The following is a 17898-nucleotide window of genomic DNA, read 5'->3' on the forward strand; positions in this document are numbered from 1 at the left end:
ATCTGTATCAAATTTCATTGCAATCATGGCAATTCACAAACAAAAGTGATAACCTGCTTGTGGCGCTATAGGTGAAGTCAGATCACCAAACTTAATAGGCCTCGTCTGGTGGGGAACATGATGGTTTGGACAACATGGCATGGCAATCTATCAAATAGTCAATGAGATATTTCAGTCTGGACTAAAGTGGTGGACCGACTCACCGACCAACCAACATTGCCATCCCTAGAACCATGCTGCCACCAGGGCTGACACTCTTGGTCCAGACATCGAGTGTGAGATCCAAACATCAAGTCTTAGTTTGAAGAAGTACATAGAAGATAAAAATCAAGCCTTTTTTGCAATTACTTCAATCACATTTCAGTCATTCATTTTTTTCAGTTGAGTTCATGGGTGTCCATGCATTTTTACTTTGTTCTATTTCCCCAGATGATCATCACCTGCGCATTTGTTTGATTCCTCTGTATGCTTTGATTGTTTTCCTTGAAGCAGAATAGCCATTTAATAATGCCACAACAACATTTTAATCATCCTTTTGTCATAACATGTCCACATTCATCTTTTCCGTCTTGGCAACAGGCTCAAATGTCTCTTTCCCTCCGATATTTGACTTGAGTCCCCCGGTAGTTCCGCTTAGCATAGCTAAGTGAGGCAAGCCTTGAAATTGGCTTTGCGAGGAGGAATGCTATGTTTGAACATCACTTGTACATCATCTACAAACCCAGCAGCATGCCAATAGGTCACAACATTGGGAAGGAAAACCAACAGAGGAAGCTTTAGATGTGACTTTGATACACTGTAACAGCACAGCACGAGCAGAAGAATGCTCTCCCCAGAGCAGAGATCCCATTTCCACATAATCTGGGCCTGTTAGCGGGGGTCCTGCAACTCTTGACCAGACTTCCTCAGGACAACAGAGCGCTTTACTGACCCATCCGTCAGTCCTGTTTACATTCCGTCTTGTAAACTGTCAACTAACTCGCTTTCTAACTGCCCCGCTCCTCTTTGAAATCCTTGCGATGATGGCACCCAACCCCAACCCCCACCACAGCTCTTTTGTTTATGTATTCCATAGTTGTTCCAGATGTTGGAAATGATTGAGAGTCAGTGTTCTGAGAAATCGCTTGCAGCTCAGTTATGTGGGGAGCTTTCATCAATGACACAGATCATTACAGTTTCACTTTGCTACTGTGTCGTCGGCAGGAGCGGATGCTGTCGACCAAAAAGGCAAAAAAACGTTAAATTGCGTAATGATGATGGATAAGGATATATCACACTGATTCTCCCCTGCTGTCAACAAATTTTGTCATGTGTCCTCAATGCAGATAATTAAAAGCAAAGAGACAACCATGCTGCTTCAAGGAATTCAAAGACCGAATCTCCTGTTACCTTTAGAGGGCAAAAGAAACCTGACATGGTTCAGCTCAACTGAAGGTTGAGACGAGAGCAGAAATCGACAGAAGAATGGAAAATGAAGGGAAAGTCTTTTCAAAGAACTGCCTGGCTTTACCTTAACTCAATTTATGAGTTTTCACAAGGCAAGGTTAAAAAAAGAAACAGGCTAACAGCTTGTCACGAACACCCAGCAACAATTCAACCCACATTACCAATCAAATACAGGACGGCACAAATTTTCAACATATTTTAGTTGCAGTCTCAGCGGCCACAGAGGTACTCTGATATACGCGATACCTCTGCTGAGACTCTGTTCTTCTACTTAAAGAAATCGATACTTTGAAAAAGGAGCCATGGCTAAGCAAGCACCAAAACAACATCAAAAACTTAGTGGCCAATTCATCACTTTCACTGCAGCTATTCCTAGCTAAAGGTACCTGTGTTAGTTAAACAGTGCTGCTTTTCTCTACTCCGTTTCTCTTAATGTGACCCAAAGGCGCATTAGCTTTCATCAATCACACACGAGGGGGAAAAAAGCACAGCATCTAAAGCGACCTTACCTAGAATATAGGGGAGGTATTGTTAATGGACCACAGCCATTTAAAGATAGTCTCACTTCGTGCCTTCATTTCTCAGCTGAACTGCACGCTTCACTTAATAGATAGGGACACAGAGAGGAGAAAGAAAGGGCTGCTTCCTAACTTACCAGTCATTAAAAAAAGAATTTTAGTTTCACCTCCAGGTATAATGTAATACATGTGTTGTTATTAACCTTATCTATCAAGTTTGTAGAAACATGGTGTGATTTGGGATCAGGAACCAGGCATGGAATTAATATTGTGTAGCACTGACGTTAGCGAAACAAAAGCATAGCTAAAGAGCTAGTGCTAGCACCTGGTAAACCTGGTTTTTATTATGCAGATGTTTTTGAAAGTCCACCCAACTTTCTGCTCTGCCAGTATAACCAAACTCTTAAAAACCAGTGTACTAAAATACATATTTGCATTAGAATAAAGCAGCTTTAACATTTGTGACGGCATGAGACAATGCTGTTTTTGTTATAATGCACAAAACCAATGACGACTCAAGAAAAACTTCTTGCACTTGGCCTCCATTTTTTATTGATACTGTGCCAAAAGCTGTATTTAGTGAGTAGTAGTAATTATGTGTTTTGTCATTCACACATGGGGAGGGGAAAAAAGATAGTAATCTGTGATATGATAGGAACATGATAAACAGTAATTGTTTAATGATTTTTATCATTTTGCCTTTGAGAGATGAAAAAGGCCTTGTCTTTAAACTGGCAGGCTACAGAACACTAAATGAAAAAGAGACAATTTGGCTTTTTGTAAATGGTAAATGGCTGCATATACAGTATACAGTTCATCCGAAGCTCTTTACAGTGTTTCTACTGCTCATTCACCCATTCACACTCACATTCATGCACACAATCACACCAAGATGCTGGCACAGTCATCAGGAGCATTTTGGGGTTCAGAATCTTGCCCAAGGACACTTCAGCTTGTGGATCGGAGGAGGTTTGAACCACCAACCTTTGGACAACCCGCTCTAACTCCTGAGCAACAGTCGCTCCAAATAGTGTGTCTGGCATCTGCGTGGCATTTAAAAGACGCCAGACATATGTCTGTTTAAGACACAGATAATGGGGATCAGACCACCATGGCTGTGACACTCTCTGAGTGCTGATATGGTTGATGTCAGTCAGTCAGGATCTGCTGCTGTCTTAAGTCCTGTTTGCCATTGTTAAATAAAACAGTTCCTGCCATGTTTGGCTGCTCTAAAATCACACTCAGGCTGATAAGGAGAGAACAGAAAGACTAAACTACCAAATACTAAATGTTCATGAGGCTTTCAATCTGCAAATTCTCATCATCTCGAAGATGAATTGGTCTACAATAATGTGAAATGGGAATTTTCATATTGAATATTTGGGTAGAGTTATTTTAGGGAACCCAGTTTTTGAGCGCTGTGTAAGCCTCCTATTTCACTCGAGACAAGTTATCACATTTATTATGACTCTGGCTCTAATTAATCCTGCACTCACCAAGTGTGGTAGTATTAGTGGTTGAAATATGACCTATTTTCTGCCTCCCAGTCCAGCCTATAACTAAGACATTCTTTAGATAAATAGCTTTTCAAAGAAAGCTCCCTTTTTTGTGGTACATGTAGCAGCTCCTTTTTTTCCCTCCTCTCTGTGACAACTTTGATGGCCAATTATATTTAATAAACAGTTAGGGCGCAGAAATAAATCAATTTCAGGAGGGCCTAATCCTCCTTCTCAAGCCGACTGTGAAGCCACAAGTCCTGAAGAAATGTTTGAAAATGAACTGTAATGGAACACATATGTCATGCAGCAGAAGTCCCTGGGAGCCTTGTATCCTGCTCGCTGCTTGCTCATTCAGCGAGAGGCAAACACGTGTGACACGCAAAGCAAAAACGCAGTTCGGTTCAGTTTATTTTTCTAACGGATTTGCGGACGATATTTTGAACCAATGTCATCCAGCGCTCATCAGGGACCTTTTAATTATGTTATCACCCCCGGGGCTTAGCACATGACAGGGCCTACATTTCAGCAGCAGATGCCCAGCTCCACACGTGTGGTTAGGATAGTTTACAAACTCTTGGGCAGGAGGTTTGGTGCTTTCACCAGTCTGGTTAACCCTGGGTACATCTGAGAGATGCTCCAGACACTGCTGGTGAGGCCTCTAAAACACCAACAAGTAATTTCTTAAAAATACACTATTTCCTAATGACTTTTTGGGAAGCTGTAACCGCATCTCATTGAAATGCATTGTGTGCTCCATCAGCAGCAGCTTGACAGTGTTTGCAAATGTTTGCCCTTTTCAACTCTCGCACTCAGTGTTACACTCTTGCTTATTCATTAGCTCTTTAAACAACTGATGATTCAAAAGCCTTCTCAGTTGGAGAAAGTGGAGCTGGACCATCTCAAAGCCAGGACCAGCCACTATTGATTTGTGTCTGTTTTGCGTCGTTGATTGTCCATCACTAAGCAACATTGGACAGTCGAGGCAGCGTTCAGTCGTCGCTGGTGCCGTTCCAGCAGGTTAATGATGAGGCTCTGACCATGGGGGACTCCACATCTTTTCTGCACGTCCTCTGCGGTTTATGTTGAAGTGGTTTCAGCATGCACGAGCAGATTAAAGAAGAACTGGGGGTGGGAGGTGGTGGTGGTGGTGATGGAAGATATCGAACTGTGCAGCTGCCAAATCTCAAACACTAAATGCAGGGCAGCATCTAAGTATGTTGAAGAACATACGCTGCAGGAAATCCCACTATTTCATGCTTTAAGAACAGATGCATGCCTGAGTAGTGCTTCCAGTTCATTTCCATATTTTATTTGTGGGTTTTAATGACATCTGTGAAATTGGCAAAATGGTGTTGATATTGAAATACATTGGTATTGATGAAAAGAACCAATATGAGGGAGAAATGCATTCACTTTAACAATAAACCCTTATGCATGACCTTTTTTTTCACTAATTTGCATCTTTTTTCTCCAGGCATGTTCAACACGTGCCAATTTACTATTAATATATCCTCATGCGTCCCCGGATGTGTGTAAATAATCTTAATGACCTAATTATGATTCCATAAAGTAAATCCTCGCTGTTGTGAGAAAACACTGATTTGCATCCAAAAGGTACTGCACATTAGTACTGCTGCATATCCTACAGGGAGGAGAATGTGTTTAAGACAGACTCACATGAACTAATATCATATAATGAGGCCCTTTTAAAGCAGCTTGTACTACCTTCAAATAAGCATCCTGAGTTACTGCCAAGCTGAACTCCCCCAGCAGTGAGTCAGTGAAAGCCACAGGCCTGAAATCACTGGAAAAATAATCTTTGGTTCTGGCATTGATACCTCAAATATAATATGATATCTTACTTAGTTTGCTTACAAAATATGATTCTATCATATGCAGATGTGTCCTCTCTATATTTTTGGTCAGCTCATCTATTATTATTGACAAATTCAAGCAAAATGGTTTACTTAAAGTATTTGATGATGATTGTTCTTGTATTAAAGAGACAAGAATGTTTATCTGAAAAACATCAACATTGGAGAAATTGCGGTGGAACAATCATAGCCATAGTATGTAATGGGTAAAGTCAATTTTAGACTGTGTGTCTTTAAGCTTTTAACTGTTTAGCCACATGAGATTGTGGACATTGTCAACACCGCACACAAGAGTGCAGAGTCACAAATGTGAACCTCACTTTACAAACATATTTGGCATTTTTAGCGTAAACCTAGGGATGGCAAATTTAATGGGCTGGTTCACTATTTTAGTCAAATATGTCAACAACTATTGGATGGAGTGCCATGAAAGTTAGTACAGTCAATCCTAATGACTTTGCCACTAGCAGGTCAAATATTTCATTTATCAAGTGAAATATCTTGACATTTACTGGATGGATTGACACAAAATTGACACAAAAAGACGTTCATGGTTCCCAGATGATGTATTCTAATGATTTTGATCCCCTGACTTTTACTTTAGTGCAACCATGAGGTTCATATTTGTAGTTTTGAGTGAAATGTCTCAAGAACTGTAGGATAGTGTCAGGGCTCTGGCTTGGTGTCCAGTTTTTCTCCCTGTGCTTTTCTATTTTTCCCTGTGTCTCCGCCTCCCCGTGGGTGTGTGTGTGTGTGTGGTGGGTGTGGCTCCCTTGACCTGGCACCTGGTTCAATTCCACACCTGTCTGTAATCACTTCATCAACTCACAGCTCATGTACTCCATCCCTTCTTCCATTCATCATCAGATTGTTAAATCAGCTTGGTGGTCTCCAGCGCCAGCTCACCCACCAAGTCATCTCCTGCTAGTACATGACCAGCCCATCTCCACCATACACCCCCTCTACAGCCTGCCTGCCTGCCCCTTGCCATCACCAACCCCCCTCTCTTCTACCCTCTGCCAGCAAGTTTGCCCATTAATTCTATCTTATCCGTTCTTTCTCGGTTTTCATGTCTGCATTTGGGCCCAAAATAACCTCAATCTTACCAGATAGATTGCTATGACATTTGGTATGGACACTCACGTCTCCCTCAGGATGAGCTGTAATAACTTTGCTCAGCACCATCATTGAGTCAAAAGTTTACCTTGTCCAATACTTTACTTTTACATTTTTATTTATCACCCACAACTTGGTTACAATCCAATCCACTATGGTTCAAGGAGACTCCTCAACTCCATGTTCCACCTGACACAAGTGGTAAAAGGTTGCAGATGTATGAGCTACACCGTGGTTGTATAGAAGATGGCAGTGTATTAGACATAGAAAGATAGAGAGGGAGGAAGAGAGAAAAAGACAGAGAGAGCATATTTGGTGAGAAGGTTCCACCAGCAGGGGAACACACAGGAGAAGAGTTTGGATTGAGATGTCCTGCCTCATAGCGACAGTAGGACTACTCATCATTCATTTGTAGATTGTAATGAAGAAGGTTCTCAAACCTTAATGAGCAAGTTCAGATAGGTTAGGCTACTTTATGGGTAAGTGACTTGAACTAGAAAATGTTAGCAGGCTAGAAGGCTAAACTAGGAAGGTGAACATCGTAAACATTATACCTCCTAAATGTCAGAATGTTTGCTTTGTCATTGTTGGCATGTTAGTGTGCTGACATCAGCATTCAGCTGAAAGCACTGCTGTGCCTAAGCAGGCCTGCAGCCTCTAAACCCTCCAGAGCCCCCCCTCCAGTGTGAGTGGCACTCCTCATGAAAAGTTAACAAGTTAGAACTGATGAACCTTTTTATCTTTACCTTAAATTTCTTTTCTGCATTACCGACTTATTCATGTTGGCCCTCCACGCTGGTTATAGGATCAAAATCTAATTTGTTGAGTAGCTACCTCATTAACCATTACATTTTTCAATTCTGATGATTTAATTGTGCAAATTTGCTCCATATTATATAGGCCAGAAACATTAAACTTATCTCAGATGTGATGATGAAGTGGTTCTCTGCAGAATATTCAAAGACCACTTTCTATGAAGTTAAGTAGATTTGTAAGTGAGAATGGGGAGCTGCTCTACATTGTAAAAACTTGTTTTATGTCAAAGTCGTAGCTTTCTAGTGGTTTCACTGTGTTCCCATGAGCAAAGATATTGACATAGTTCTTTATGACAAAAGCGCTCGTCTGGCCGCAACACTGAGAAGGATGACATCATGGGCTAACTTAAAGCTATACTGGAGAACGTCCAGATAAAAGTGGCAGGATATGCAAGCCGTTTAAGCCCCATCTGGTATGAGGACTGTGAATGCAGCCCCAGAGCTTTATTATATGTGGCATGAAAGGATTACAGCACAACGGTTTATTTAGGCTTCCTTGAATATCACTGATTGGGACCTGCTGCAAAGTGAACATTTGACCTGGAGGGCAACAGGGCAGCCAGATGGACAGTTCTCACAGACCAGTAGACACGTCATGGCTGTGTACGTAACAGCAAATACTGAGCCGCCATGAAGTACCTCTGAGCTAGTGAGCATGTGAGTCATATTGTCTCATACAACAGATAAAAACAAGTATAAACTAACGTCACAAGACCATGAATATGAATGTGTAGATAACACGGTTTAGATTTAAATAAACAAGTCAGATGGAACTTTCAAGCACACAAAATCCAAAATAAGAAAGTGCAAAGGACTTCTTAAGAGTAGAGGTTGTTTCCTGCATGATCATTATCTAACCCATTACATGCTCATAATTTCCATTTTGAAAACAAAACCATTCAGGTGTGCCTAAAAGGTGTCTTATATATTAATGTGTTATTGATTCAGTGCTGCACACACATAGTTTAAATGAAGAAAGAAAAAAAAAAAGTCTGGTTTTAATAAGCATCATAGTGCTCACTGCCATTCTCAAGGTTACTAATGATCTCCCAATGGGCTTCTTATTCTGTGAGCAGTATTAGTTCTGCACGAGCTGAGCTCAGCATTCAACCTGCCTCGTAACATAATTTTGATAGATAGTTGGACGACCCCCCACCCCCACCGCCCCCCACTAATTCCTACTTGTCAAACACTTTTTATTATCTTACGGCTGGGTTTTTTGTGTTCCTTACAGCTCTTAAAGGGTCAGTTCACAAAAAAATACACTTACACTTGTGGTATCTAGTTTTAGTTCTTAGTTGTTTGTGTTTTTTAATACAGTATCACTCTCTGAGATTTCTGCCTCCACCTCAACACAGTGGAGCTGAATAGAAGTTTGTTTGTTGTACTAAGAGCATTGAAACATCCAAAATTCAGCAGCATAATGTTTGTTAGAAGAAAAACACACTTTTCATAGGACTATTTCTTTGAGATGATCCTGAGTTATCAGAACATTGTTTTCTAGGAAAAGGCTATTGTTGTTGTTGTTTTTTAAATGTAATTTTTCAGTTCTGTGAGCACAGAGAGAGATAACACCTTTATTGTTTTTGGATAGAGACAGAAACGAAATATATCAAAACTTGAGCTAAGAAAATTTAAACTACGTGCACGGCTTTCTACTGCCAGAGTAAAGTGGTAGAAAGTGTTTTCTCTGTACATAAGGAAGCTTGTACTGAAATATTCAAATGCTACAAGAATGACAAAGTAAGTTACTGGTCCATGTCCTGGTGGATGACACATAAAAGCATTTTCTGATCTGACAACATCACAGTTCCAAAACTAAAACCATTTTATGATCTGACAAGGTTTTGTTAAGTTAAAAACAGGATTCGGGTCACATCGTTATAGGATAGTTGTACAAAATTACTACATCGATAATGATAAGGTCGTCATGGTTACAATAATACTCACTTGGTCATGGTTAAGGAATGAAATACAGTTAGTATTTGGAAGCTCTCACCCATCTTGGTTGGTTAATGTATCCTTCGCTCGCTATTATAAACTATGGCTGATTACAGGATTCAAACCCACATCAACACACACTAGTCATTTCCAAAGTGCAATAATGTAGTTCTGAATAAAAATATTAAACTTAGATGGCATACACACACATTGCAGATTTACCCATACCTGCATATATTACTTAAAGGAACTGTTTATATAAAAGAGAAATCTCCAAGCTCATGTTTAAAAGAAACCAGCGTTGCGTGTTGGTTGGAAATGTGAAACAAACTGCAGTCTTCTATGCTAAGACCCATTTATCTACTCTGACCTCCTTTCTCTGTGAACTTAATGTTATTCTGTTTACTCCTTTGTTCCCAGCGGATAAGAGGCATAATCACTATGGCTGCTTGAGGGCCTTGTCACTTGAACGTAAACATTTTTGGGGGGGCTTTACTTTAACAAATGATGCTCTCATTTTTCTTTAGAGTACCGTCACCTGACTCTTGTTTGAATTAAAATTTAAAATGTATTTCCCCTTCCATCCCAGGCAGCCAGTGGTTTACATTAGATTTCATGTAGAGAATGTATTCTTCCTATTTGTGATTTTAGTGTTCGTCCAGTACTTTGCTGATCAATACTTACCCCACACCACACATTTACTCTACATGATGTCATTACAACAGCTAAAAGAGATGCACAATGTGTTCTGAGACACAAACCAGGCCAGCCTCAAGGTTAATATGTTCATTTTCTTCTACAAGTTATTCAAGCGTGGCTCATTTGCGTGTAACAAGTAGGTCAAAAACTGGAGGGCTAAACAGGATACTCGTCTTTTGTACAAGGAATTAATATATTTTTGCACATAATATTTTTAAACCAAAGCTCCTGCGTGTTATTTTGGGTTTAGCCCACACATTGTTCCTTTGTGAGATTTATCTCGCACCTTAATCCACAGCAGAACCACGAACATCTAAAATAGCCGAATAAAAGAGAGAGGGGCTTTCTTTTCTCTCTCTCCCTCTCTCTTTCTATTTGGACAGTGTTTACAGGAAGGTTGTCTTCAGCTGTGGAGTGGAGGTATGTTTGTTTTCACACCGCTCCAAAGAATATAAGCAGAGACTCTATCTCCATTCCCATCTGATCTGGCCAGGTAGAGCAGCAGCACTGGCAGGCAAACACTCTTTTGGACCAAATGGAGTCGAGTTATTTGCCTCTCAGGCATCTAAAGTGGGACACGGAGAGGTGTGCAGTGTAAGCAGCCCTGCGATTCTATGATTGTGATCAAAATCTTTGCTTTGCAGAATTAAATGATTGCTCATCAAAAAAGTGAGGTATTTTTTATTATGATTATGAGGTAATGTCAGCCATGAAAGCCAGCATGACTGACTAGAGAATAGAAAGTTAAACCCCCTCAAAACTTGATTTTAAACACCATTTCTTAAAATGTTAAATATCCATCACAAAATAAGCAACAACCTTTAGGCAATATTTATAAAGAGATAACCTTTTAAAAACTCTGCTTCAACAGGACTGTGTGGGTGTGTTTTGATCAGATATTATTGTAAGTGCTGATATCATAAGCAAACATCTCACAACCATCATCACATTTTGATTCAAGCATTCCTGCATCCTGATTGGCGCATGGAAGTACGTGACATCACTTTTTCCCCAACTGAGCCGCATCCTCTTCTAACCAATGAGAAGAAATCTCTTGTAAACTGTGTGTTCATGTACAGACTCATCACTCATAGTAAGACACTGATTGGGAAAATTAGATTTTTATGACCTTTAATAAACTTAATCAACGGAAAATTTAATATTCACAGTGGCATGTTTCTCAACATATTGATTGTCTGACAAGTAATCTATCAAATCACTAGAAAAATACCACAGCTGTTCGCTAAAGATGGAGAGAAGAACAGCTAAATAAATGATGAATTAACATGAATTACATCTTCAAGCTGCATCTGTGATACTCACACAGCAATAAATAACATCAGAGAAAAAGGCAACAATCACTTGATTATGTGGGTGTCTGTTTCACTGAAGGCTGCGTTTAGTCTAAAAATACTTCATTTCAGCAACCGTTCAAATAGAGTCAAATCCAGACCAGTGTTCCCCATAAGGGAAAGCAATAACTATGACCTCAGTCTGTTATTTTGGTAATGGCTAATTAGAAGGGGCTTGTTTCCGATTAGCTCCTAATGTTACTTACACAGACCATTGCCTTGTTTCCGTGTATATTGAGTTATCCCTCAGTGAACCCCACTCGCTGGTGTGCTGTTGTTCCAATCAGGCTGTTTGTTTTTTTTCTTGATCACGTACACAATAATTACTCAGTTCATTATTCTTGTTTTCTACATTTTCAGTATTTGTCACTTATTGTAGGCGTTTCCCATTCAACTAATCAATCCTCTGAAAGGGTTCTGAGAAAGTCCCATGAGAAAGATTTGATATTTGGATGGATGGTTTTAATTATTCTGTGAAGAGGTGACTGTGGTTATGCTCGCTGAATGGACTCCACCGCTGTTTGTTGCTGCCTTCCAAAACAGCCACCACATAAGATTCATTGTTGTACCGAAAAAGACTCATATAGGGTATTTTCTAATCTTAACTCACTTTAATGTTAGGTTTGACTGAGTATAGCCAGCTAAAGCTATTTAGGGTTTCCAGCAAGTCAGACGCTTGTAGCCTCCTCACTGAGCTAATTAGCACCTCTCACTATTTATGTAAATTTGACCACTGAAGTGTTTTTCTTGTCTTTATTCACCCCAAACACTCAGCAGTATAAAACAGCTATACAGCCAACTGTTCCACAAAATAGACATGACTTTCAGACAGTCAGAGACTTATATGTCTCCTAACTTGCTGAGCTGGCTAGCACTAGCATGCTCCTGGCTCGCTAGTCTGCAAGTGGTTAGCTCACCAGCCATGCAAGTAATTACTACACGTACATTTCCACCCACTTTTATATATTTACATTTTGAAATCACGCATTAAAAAACCTAAGTGTAATTGTCAAAAATGTAAGAAAATATCTTCAGTTTTTAATCTTAGCAGTGGTAGAAAAGTTGGTGTGCAAGTTTCCAGCAAGTCAGGCGTTTGTAGCCTCCTCGCTAAGCTAATTAGCACCTCTCACTATTTATGTAAATTTGACCGCTGGAGTGTTTTTCTTGCCTGTATTTACTCACTTTATTCGCTATACAGCCAACTGCCCCACAAAATAGACATGACTTTCAGACAGTTAGAGACCTACAAATATGTGTCTTACTAACTTGCTGAGCTGGCTAGCGCTAGCATGCTCCTGGCTCGCTAGCTTGCAAGGGGTTAGCTCACCAAGTACTGTAGTTTGTGATGTGCTTCGCAAGTATTTACTTTGCATGTAATATGTTTCCATTCATTTTCAATTCATGTGTTAAAAAACAATATTACTCCTGTACATAGTGTTACTATTGTTATACTATATTTTTACTTCTATTGTCTTTTTTGCTTTTGTGCTTACTTATTATTATTTATTGTTCTTTATTCTTTCTATTGATGCCCTTTTATTTTTTACTATCTACTTGCTGCTGCAGTAATGTAAATTTCTCCAATGTGAGACTAATGAAGGAATATCTTATAAATCTGTGTGGGAATTTCAGTTTTTAACCTTAGCATCGGAAGAAAAGTTGGTGTGTGGATAAAAAGCTAAATGCCAAAACGTGCAAGGGAAACAGGTTTAATGAATAAATCACAACGTAAATGAAGCGTAAGACTTTAAATGTCAACTGAAACTTCACCTGTTTTGAGAACAGTGACAGGTGAGCATTAGACTGGGGCGGTACACCTGTCAAACAGCAATTCGGGTGTGGTAAGGCGAGCCCAGGTAGGACCGAAACCAGGGCTGGCATCAGCATTTTTCCTTTCCTGGAGCTATCAATCAATCAATCAATCAGACTTTATTAATATAACATATTTCATACAGGCTAGTGTTGTTCAAGGTGCTTTACAGTAGATTGACAAGCAGCTAATAAGATAGAACAAGTGCACATAAAGAAAGGAATACAAATGATGAGAGAACAAAAGCAAAGAACAAATTAAATGACCAATGCACGCAAGACAAAATACGGATGATTAAAATGTTTAGAACATTTAAATAAGAAAAAAAATAGATAAATAAAAATACAATAAAAAATAAGTGATTTTTATTTAGAAAACTAGGCTATAATAGATGGTGCTTAGGGGAGGTTGACCTATATATGGGGGTGCTAAGAATATTATAATAATAGTCAATTATCATGACATCAGAGTGACTTTATAAGCAATCTTGTCTTTTTCCCAATAAAAGCAGGTATGGCACACAGCACATCTGATATAAATGTAGTTTTTAACTGAATTGAAAGACTTCGGCACCAGACGGCACCCATGCAGTCACAACTGATAACAACACAATACAAGAAGTGAATTTATTCCAAAAGCATAATCAGACAACTGTGGATTGGTAATAATGTTTCAGATGAAATGTCTAGCCTATCACAACATCAGAAATGAGAAGGAGGAATAATATTCACAGTGCAGCCACAATGAGAGGTTCATTTAGCCTCTGCCTGTCAACTGTGCACACATGGTGTAAAACAAGCTTGCTATCATCACAATCTTAGTGATTATACTTCTATTGTAAAAATACTTGAAGGCCGACTGGACAACAATATGCATGCGTCTTCTTGTTCCAGAACCCAGGGATCAGATTTGGAACAGAACGGCTTTGTTATTATTAACTTTTGCGTATCATATTTAAAAGTAGACAAATACTGAAATGCTTGAGGGGGATTAACTGGGGCTACGCGGATTTGTGATGTGGCTAAGTCCCGGTGTAGCGCCATGCCTGACAGAAACCTCCTGTTGAGCAGCTTGATCTGGATTTTCAGTATGGATACAGTACATACCCCTTGAATTTTGGGGATTTCAAGCTGGGAGGTGTCAAAAAAGTTACCACAAACCTGTTGATTTTTGACTGGTGCTCTTTTAATTATGCCATCATGTTATTCCCTCTACTTCTGCAAAGGTTTAATGGCCCCAAATTGTAAAATTAGCACCATCAGCTGTTCATCTCGATGACCCACAGCAGTAGATGGAAACATGCATTCATTCGAAATAGGTTGTTTTCAGTGACAAACAACCAGTGCTGTTGTTGTAATGGGGGAGTCACACACCCTGCTATTTGTGCAAAAATACTCCCATGAGGCTTGTGGAGCTCCATGTATAGTTATTTTCCTCTTCAGCTGTGTGCAAAACCAATCTGTATACAGAATTTAGGAGTAACCAAATATTAATCTCAAATTGACATATTTTGAGTATTTTTGCATTGTACAACCAGAAGACTGTGTAATACAATGTTTATATTCAGCCTGAGTGGTAGCATTACCATATTCAAATATAAGTGATATAATGAGCTACTGGCAGTAGTTGTATAATAAAAGCATAGGAATGTTGACAGTGCTCAGTAACTATATTCGGAGTTGTCTGTCTCCTGAAGACGCATTAAATTTGCATCCAGACCTAAAACAGAATAGCATCTGCATTTGTCCTATCCCATCAACTCCAACCCGATTTAGAGAGGGGATGCACTGTCACATTCATCAGGAGTCGCCTGCATGTGATGTGACACAAATGGAGGCGTAGTGGCCTCTGAGCAGCTAGCCTAGAGACTCCGCGGTGAGGCGAGAAGGGGCATTAAAAAACGTGACTTCCTCTTCCTCTGTTTCGGTTGAGTTGAAGTCTGGCTTCAATTTCTTTGCAGGAGCTCATGAGACTTACCTGGTCTGCTAAAGCAACTGATGAGGATTCCACTCTCATTTTTTTTTCTCTATATATTTTATGTTTTGCAACAAAACAGAAAAAACATGACAGAACCAGACACTAACCCAAAAAACATGAAAAAGAAAGGAGGTGAATAAATAAATAAAATGTTATGTGTGTGTGTGTGAAGATACAGAGGGTAGAACTGACAGAAAAAGAATAAAGCTACAGTGCTGTTGTGGGGGCATATCAGGTTGGATCCCAAGGGCATAGTGGTGCCAGGGTGAAACCAGGATGGGTCAGGAACAGATGGGCCCGGGCAGAATTTTATTTTATTTTATTTTATTTAATTTATTTATTTATTTATTTATTCATCTTTCATTTTTATTTATGCCTAAGTTATTACACTCCCCTCCCCTTTCTCTCTTCCTTCCCCCTTCCTTTCTCTCTCCTTCCTTTGTTGTATCACTTTACTCTGATTATTAGTTCTTCCCTTTTGTTCCTAAGAATGTAAGGAATCAAATCGTGCTAGTATCATGCTCGTGCTCATCAGCCATGCATGAACAGTTAGTAGGAGGGTGTAAGTGTGAACTATGCCTGCTGGATGACCTGTCAACACTGTTGTCGCAGCTTGCTGGTTCATGGTCGCTGCTCTCATTATCAACAAGCTTTCAGCATAGCAGCGTTTTATCTTCAGCTCCAGTTCCTGCTGTCATTCTGCTTCAGGTGTTAAGACCCGAGCAAGAGCCGCTTCTCCAACACTGTAGATAATATGCTGTATAGACTAGTCTGTTTAAAACAAACAATGAAACAGATATGATGCAGCGTCATGTGGAATATACACCTGTGTCCGCAGACGCCAGATTGTTGCATGTATGAAAATGCATGTGAGTGCACAGCTGTGTGTGGATGCAGGGCGCAGAAACCATGAATTGGGCTTCAGGCTGAGTGGGATTGAGCATTAGACAAAAATCCACAGATTCACTGAATCAAAAGAACATTCCTTTAGAAGCACACGTGCTCAGGTTATTTAATTCCTTTAGATTATGAAACGTCTTGTTTGCTAAGTCGATATTTTGCACTTCAGAAAAGTACAAAAGTGAAAAGCTGTCATCTTGTGGGGAACATTAATGCGCTTAGCAAATTTCACTGCAGCTTTGCCATCAAAATTTCTTATTTCTTGTATTTTAAGTGAATAAAATACATTGGTTGCACTTTTCTGGTTTATGGACAAAATATGGTGTCACCCAAGTTATTTATTGGATACTCCCCTTGTCTCCCTGCCTGTCTGGGGATAATGATTGGCCTGAAGTCACATGACAGTATACCAGCCCATCTTGGTGAATAACCTACTGGCTGATACATATCTGGATGCACATAATGGGTAATTTTTTGTATATTTTTTTTAACTTTTTAAATGTTTACTGCTTTTTAAGTACCCTATTTAAGTGTTGCTAATGTGTTTTATGATGCAGGCCGCAAGCTGAAATGTGTTAGTCTGTTAATAAAGTTGTTCTATACTACAAGTGTTGCTGGATTAGGGTTAGGGAGCTTTGGTTTTGTTGTATTTTAAGTGAAAAATATTTGGGTGATAATGGTAATGAGTTAGTATCAGTAGGTCACTACAAATGGTAAAGTTTACACTCGAGACTGTGAATATTCACTGTAGATTCGGTCATTAGTTTCTTAGATAGTAAAGTAGAAATGTTGATTTGACTATGCCACTAAAGTGAAGATGAGATCAGGACCAAAAATTCCTTTAAAATAGGAAAATTGCTAAGATATGTTGCTGTGGAGTAAAGTGTTAAAAGGACCAGAACAAGCGTCTGACTGTCTTTAGCAAAATGTACTTTATGTGGATGTATAATCAAAACCTTGAAACACTATGTGGTTTATCTTTTAAAAGTCTTTTTTTCTTTTTTTAAAATAAGCCACAGAGATAAGACGTGCCAAGTACACTTTGAATGTTATTTATGGAGCCAGTGGGAACAGAGCTTCCAGAAAAATCAGCAGTGCTTCACAGGCTTCAGAAAGGAACTTTTGATTGGAGATTCTCAAGTGCCTTCCTCTCCTCCTCCTCCTCCCCTCCTCCCTCCCTCCCCCCCTGCAGAGGGGACTCATCTGTTCCTAATATTACACACTTGTGTCTTGGAAAACTCTGTAACTAATGCATTATGCTAGTCCATCTGAAAAAAAATGCTGAAGGCTCTATACAAGATCTGTAGCAGATCACAGTTTCAGGTAGAAAACACGTGAACGTGTCGTCATTAGCTGAGAATATGAATTGTGATGCTGCGTATGCCACTAAAGACTACATTCATTCAACTCACATATACACACTTAGTACACACACACTGCTGTCCAAGTTTAAGCTGTAAAATATCTCCATCATTGTATAGCAGTGTCGACTTAAATTGTTTAAACAGTCTATAATGTGGGTTTAATTAAACTAATTGTTTTACAGTCTATTAAAAACATGCTTACTTCCAGCTTGAAGAAAAAGATACAGAGACAAACAACTTCAGAGACAAATTATGCAGCAACTCGTGGTTCAAACCTGGATATTTTAGACATAATGAGTAACCTGTTGCTTTGTGAAAGGAGCTCTTTCTTTTACTGCACTTACGCTCGCTCTGCTCCTCTTTTTTTTTTTAAAGTGCACTGTCACTGCGCAACACTCAGTGTGAAGCTTCCTTTATGTGGCTGCATTAACCTCAGCTAACCACAGCTAAGATTTAGTCTCTGACAGTGTGAGCTCCAAGTTATTGAATGCAACCAGACTGTTTGCTATACATGTGTTTGATTCAGGGGAGTTGCTTCTCTTTTTTCCCCTTTATTAAAAACAGTCTTTACTTGAAGCTCTTTACTA

Source organism: Scomber scombrus, chromosome 3 (genome assembly GCF_963691925.1).
Source record: "Scomber scombrus chromosome 3, fScoSco1.1, whole genome shotgun sequence".
Classification (NCBI taxonomy): domain Eukaryota; kingdom Metazoa; phylum Chordata; class Actinopteri; order Scombriformes; family Scombridae; genus Scomber; species Scomber scombrus.